The sequence below is a fragment of the Physeter macrocephalus genome, chromosome 10 (assembly GCF_002837175.3).
Source record: "Physeter macrocephalus isolate SW-GA chromosome 10, ASM283717v5, whole genome shotgun sequence".
NCBI lineage: Eukaryota > Metazoa > Chordata > Mammalia > Artiodactyla > Physeteridae > Physeter > Physeter macrocephalus.
In genome coordinates this window covers 22,169,664-22,175,774 of record NC_041223.1, presented here as the reverse complement: position 1 = coordinate 22,175,774, position 6,111 = coordinate 22,169,664, and the positions used below count along the sequence as shown (strand labels likewise).

Sequence of the window (6,111 nt, the reverse complement as noted above, 5' to 3'; positions counted from 1 at the left end):
CCTGCCATGCTTTCAATTTGGGGATGGGAGGTGCATGTTTGTTTTGATGGCTTTTGATATCGTTTTCATTTTTGTTTTACAAAGAAACAATCCAAAACCCAAGGTTGATAGGAAAGACTGGCTCCGACATCCAGGTCCAGGGACAGGGTCACGATGAATCAAATGCCACTTAAGTGGCCCAACCAAAAACCTTCCTACCATGAAATAGGGGGCACGTCCAGAAAAAGTCAGAGGTGAGGGCGCCTGGCTACAGGTGGGGACTCCAGTGCAGAGATCCACCCAGACCCCCTCTGCTGGCATAAATAAACTTCTTCCTACATTCCTGCTGAGGTAGGTGCCAGAGAAATAAGCAACCTGACCCCCTGAAGAGTCTCTGGAGCCTGGCAGTAACCTGAGCTGCTCTAGGTTATTTTTGCTGAGGGCTAGTGGTTCTTAAAGGGACCGTGCTCTGAGTGCACATATCCAGACACAGGATGCAAATCAATGAAAAGACCGACGTGATGTGCCCATCTTCACCTAAGGCAGCTGATCGGAAGTATGTAACAGATCAATGAGAAGGTATGTGAGCAAATATTTTAATGCCCTTTCAAGGGGATCAGTTGCAGAATCCTGTGATATAACACCATTGGTTTAAAACATGGGAGTGCCGAATAACAGAGAACCCCATTGGTTTAAAGTGGAAAAAGAAAGCAGGCATTCCCCAAGGCTCTGTCCTCAGTGCCAGACTGCTACTTAAGAAGGGAGTGGGGAGCAGAGATTAGAACTGGAGATGGCTGCCAGGACTGTGCCCTCCAGTTATCATCCCCCGCTTAAATGCTCACTACAATCCTGACAGGTATAAAACTGTACAAAGAAGGAAAGTGGAGCTCTACAAGGCTTCATAACATACTCAAAAGTTACATGATGGGTAAGCACTGGCCCCTTCCAATACCGTCTACCCGAATGAAGATTCGAAAGCAAATACTCACCCTACTCAAAAACAATTCTCGTGAAACAACTAGTCCTTTCATTCTCTGTCCCACATCCCCAAACTGGCCAGGGAGGAACAGGAATAAACCAGTAACTAGGAAAGTGGGATCCGGAGTCACAAGCGCCCAGGTTTGGAAACCTGCTCCACCATAAACTTGCTGGGTGACCTTGGACATGTTAGTTACACTCCTGGAGCCTCAGTGGCCATAACAGTAATACCTCCATCATCAGGCTGTTTTGGAGATTAAATAAATACTCATAGGTGTAGTGTACTTGGACTTGTGCCTGGCACATGGAACCCTTCAGTTAAACAGTTGCTATTATTAGTTGCATTAGTATTCCTATTCAGCAAGTGTGTAATTCAAGTTGCCTTGAAATTTGGCAGTGTCTAATCATGAGAAAAATAACATATCAGCTAGCTGTTGGGCAGGTACCTTGCAGACGTGATCTCTAGTGCCCGCAACTCTGCCAGGCAAGTGATTCTACCCCTCTGCAGATGAGGGACGTGAGACTCACAGAGGTTTCGTAACTTGCCTGAGTCACAGCTAGTAAGTGACAGAGCAGGGATTTTAACTCAGGTCTGACTCCAAAGCCGTACTCCTTCCACTCAGTTGAGGAATAGTCAAGGAATGGTGTGGAGAACGGAGGGGAGAATCCTCCGGTTCAGTTCCTATTCCACAGCTTGCGAACTGTTTCCTTAGGTCAGCTGCATAACCTCTCTGTCCCGTTTCACCTTCCAGCTGTGACTTTTTGGGGGCTCTGATTTCTGCCACAAGTTACCCATCTATTATTGATCTACAGGTAATTCTACAGAGAATAATAAAGTTCTCTGCAATCCTATTAAAACTACATTATTCTAAGTGCTCACTTCTGAGCCATGGATCTTCAGAAATCCGCAAGCCTTATATAATATAAACCATGAAAAAAAACATACAAATGCCTAACATCTCGTAGTTCATAAAACATCTTCACAAACATTGGCTCATTTAAACAAGCTACTCAGCAAATTGGCTATGTGCCTGTTTCTCAGGTGAAGAAACGGAGACATAGGTCAAATCAATTGCCTACAGTCACATAATCAGGAAATAGCAGACTTAGCACTTGAATATCCAGTTTTTCTGATATTGTATCTCTGCTGCATCCATTTTACTATATCTAGCTCTGGAAGAATACCAACATCTTTTCTTGGGTGATCTGCTATGCTTAGAAATACATCAAGGTATGATCTATTATTAGCATCCCCTTCTGCCCTTCATGCACTATCTTTTACTTGTGCTTCAAAACATAGTTTCAATTAACATCTATGCTATTCCCCAACATAGCATAATATCTACCCCAGAAAACCAAGTTAACAGGATAACTTACCAAGGCTCGAGTGTCCGGGGGGATGGGGCCATGTTTTACTTGTCACAGCAGAGCTTGGAGTGTCTTAGGAGTAGGTATTCAATAATTTAATTTACTAAGGCTCAAGAGAAGTACAACTTTATAAAATCATATGTATGTCCCTATTTTGAATAATCATTTTTTAAAAATGTACGTGCTTTTACAGAGAATGACAATAGATGTTATGATGTTTCAGAGTAACATTTGTTCAATGTCTACCATGTGGCCTGCACTTTTCCAAATGCTTTACATTTACTAACTTATTTATTTTTGGCAACATCGCTACAGGTAGACACTATTATTATCCTATTTCACCAATGAAGAAACTAAGCCGCATTAACTTGCCCAAAGGTATAAAGCTAGTTAGCGGCAGGGCAATAATTTGAACCCAGGGATTCTGGCATCCAGAGTTCAAATCTCATTTAATCTTTACAACAATCCTAGGCAGCAGTGCTAATCATCTTGGACATTGAAGGTTGCCTTGATAACTCACTGGCATGATCTGATGTTCAGGAGAAAAATAAAATAATCCAATTTGTTTATAAAAACAATCCTGTTCTATGACCAAAACTTATCCCAAGTAATACACCCACCACATTACAATTTTAAAAGTTGTTGGAAAAATAAAACTTACTGCTACATTTTAATTTTGATACTTGAAGATTGAATTTATAACCAGTTTGGCTCTTCATGGACAGTATCTTTTGATATTTTTTCCCATGTAACCTTGCATACTTCACATTGTTTTTCACTTGTAATCTTAAAAATCGTTGTGATTCTATCTATCATCCTTTGAAATCTGCCTTTTAAAACAGAAATTTGTAGAGGGATTTCTTCAGGACTTAAATTCTTCTCTCTTTTCTTGCCCTCATCCATCTTATTTTCTCCTTACCTTTTTCTTTTCTACTTTACTTTTTCTACTTTTTCCTTTCTTGTTGTTTATTTTCTTTCTTGGTCACAATGACTTAGGGTGGTGCCCAGTACTGTAGCAATCTTCCAAAACTAGAAACTCGTCTATAGGTCTCTCAAAGTTGAGTCTGCAGACAACCCACATCATTACCTCCATGGACGGGCCCCAAATCTACATTTTCAGCAAGCTGCCTGGTAAATCGTACACATACTGGGATACATCATAGGATTTGCAATCTGCCAGTTCCTTGATACAGTTCTTCTATGGAAGCCTTTTTCATTTAGCAATGCAATATTTGCTAGTTTTAGGAAAATGTAAACTTCACTCTCAAGACTTCAGCTGAGAACCTCACACAATATGCATCTTATGTACTAAATTTAAACCAAAGATTTTAGCACAGTCTATTAATTTCCATGTGAGGCAATGAGGAAACACAACAAATGAGTGTTGGATTAAATGAGGACTCCAAATGGATCAAATGCAGACTCCCAATGTTAGTGCTTAAAGTGACAGGCCCACCCTGTTTCAGTGGAAGTTGCCTATGCAACAGATCTTCATTTTCAGCATTTTACTTAAGGGTAAAACCTGACATTTGGGTCCCTATATTTGCCTTCATTATCTAAAACCAACTTTATTGAACCAACTAAGGACCAATGACTGATATGGGGGGACAATACTCCAATGAAACTTCTTCAGAAGTCTTCATGTAATGAAAAATATTTATTAACAATGAAGATAAACTAAAACTCAAAATGTAACCCCTTTTGAGAGGTTCTTTGCTTAATTAAGTGTTTGATCATTTTCCACGACACCTTACAGGGATAGGACAGGTATTCTAGTCAATCTCATCACATCGCCTAACCTGTCACATTCCCGGGCTATTGTTTTCCAGCCTCACAGAGACACTCAGTTCCTCAGCCCCTCTCCTCCAATGGTTCAGGACCTCTTCCTCCCCAGCCTATCTCTCCTCCCCAGCTCCTTCCTCTCCCCCGCCCTCCTCTTCCAGGCTCCTTTCCCTGATCCTGTCTAAATCCTGCCGGGAACCAACTTCTCCCTTATCCTTGCCAGCACCCTCTGCCACCTTGGCCTTCAGCGTACTCATCCACAAAACCACTTTTAGATCACTGCCCCTCCAGGTCCTGCATCACCTCCTCGGAGTGGCTGAGGACCATCAACTGTGGAGACAGAGCTACTTCTGCTGAGCCCTCTACAGGTCAGGTGAGCATTATCACCATGCTTCTAGAGGCAGCTCCAAATGTTCCCCATTTTCTTCTGTATTATCCAATTTTTACGGACAAGTGGCTTTGCCTTCTCCTTCACAAAAACCGTAAGTAAAATGTAAGGTACAAACTACTGGGTGTAAGATAGGCTACAAGAATGTACTGTACAACACAATGTTTTGTAACAACTGTAAATGGAGTATAACCTTTAGAAATTGTATATAAAATAAAAATAGTAATAAATAATAAATTTTAAGTAAAATAAAATCATGAGTTTGTCAAGGAAAAATTTCATCCACGTACAGTTTCTGCCCATAAACTTAGCAGCACACCTCCTTATCCTCCCCTCTTTCTGCTCCAATCAGCCCTTCCTGGAGTTAAGAGCACTCTGGCTGCTCCAGAATTCTGCTCAATCAATGATCACCTTTCCTTTATATCAACCACCTTTCCCTCTCCAGTGGCTCTATATTGGTAGCACACATACATAGGTTCACATTTATACAAAAATGCTCTCTGGGTCCCACCTCTATCTGACAATCATCTCACTCCTCCTGTGCACAGCCAAGCTTTTGGAAAGACTGGTCAAGATTATGAGGGCAAAAGTATGACTCTACTGTCCTCTCCTCTGATCCCCCTGCTAGAATAGCTCTTGGTAGGTCCTTTGTAAATAATTCTCATTGTTTAAAATTGATGCTTCAAAAGACAGAAAGTTCAATAGAAAAGTGAACAAAATATTTCAACAGGCACTTTATAAAAGAGAGCATAAAACAGCCAAAAACTTATGAAAGGGGCTCAACTTCATTAATCATCAGAGAAATGAAAACTAATACTACAAGGCTATACCACTACATAACCATGAGAAGAGTCAAAATGAGAAAGATGAAAATACCACAGCAGGGTGGGGGCAAATTAGGACCCTCAGGTATTGTTGAAAGGAGTATAAACTGGCACATCCACTTTGAAAAAGTGTGTGGTTGTTAACTACTAACACTAAATATGTACAAGCCCTGAGATCCAGCAGTTCCACCCCTAGGTATACACCCAACAGATATGTACTAAGATATTCACAGAAGCATTATTTGTAATAGCCAAAAACAAAACTGAAATTTATTAATAGCAGAATGAATAAATTGTAGTAAATTCATACAGTGGGATTCCATACAACAATGAGACAATGATTGTTACATCCCGAAACATGAATGAATCTTGCTAACGTACTGGTAAGTGAAAGAAGCCAGAAACAAAAGAGAACACAGCGTATAGTATGATTCCATACATGTAAGGTATAAAAGTTGGCAAAATCTATATGATAGTAGTTCCCCTTGTGCTGGAAAAAGACAAGAGAAGTGCTCTTGGAATGCTAATAATGTCCTGTTTTTTGATCTGCTCTTTAGTTCATGAAAATTCATCCAAATGTATATGTCTTTTTATGAATATATGTTATGTTACACAACTTTTTTTTTAATTTATTTATTTATTTTTGGCTGTGTTGGGTCTTCGTTTCTGTGCGAGGGCTTTCTCTAGTTGCGGCGAGGGGGGGGCCACTCTTCATCGCGGTACGTGGGCCTCTCACTATCGCGGCCTCTCTTGTTGCAGAGCACAGGCTCCAGACTCGCAGGCTCAGTAGTT

At 40.7% G+C, this 6,111-nt stretch overlaps 1 long non-coding RNA gene across 1 annotated transcript in view; it reads left to right on the top strand.

The window, feature by feature from the left end:
• The first annotated feature begins 419 nt into the window (after positions 1-419).
• The window catches only part of LOC114486946 (uncharacterized), a 9,265-nt gene continuing 3,573 nt past the window's right edge, over positions 420-6,111 (top strand). The window contains exons 1-2 of the long non-coding RNA XR_003681416.1: positions 420-558; positions 4,383-4,480. This is a non-coding gene — a long non-coding RNA (uncharacterized lncRNA). The remainder of the gene's footprint in view (positions 559-4,382; positions 4,481-6,111) is intronic.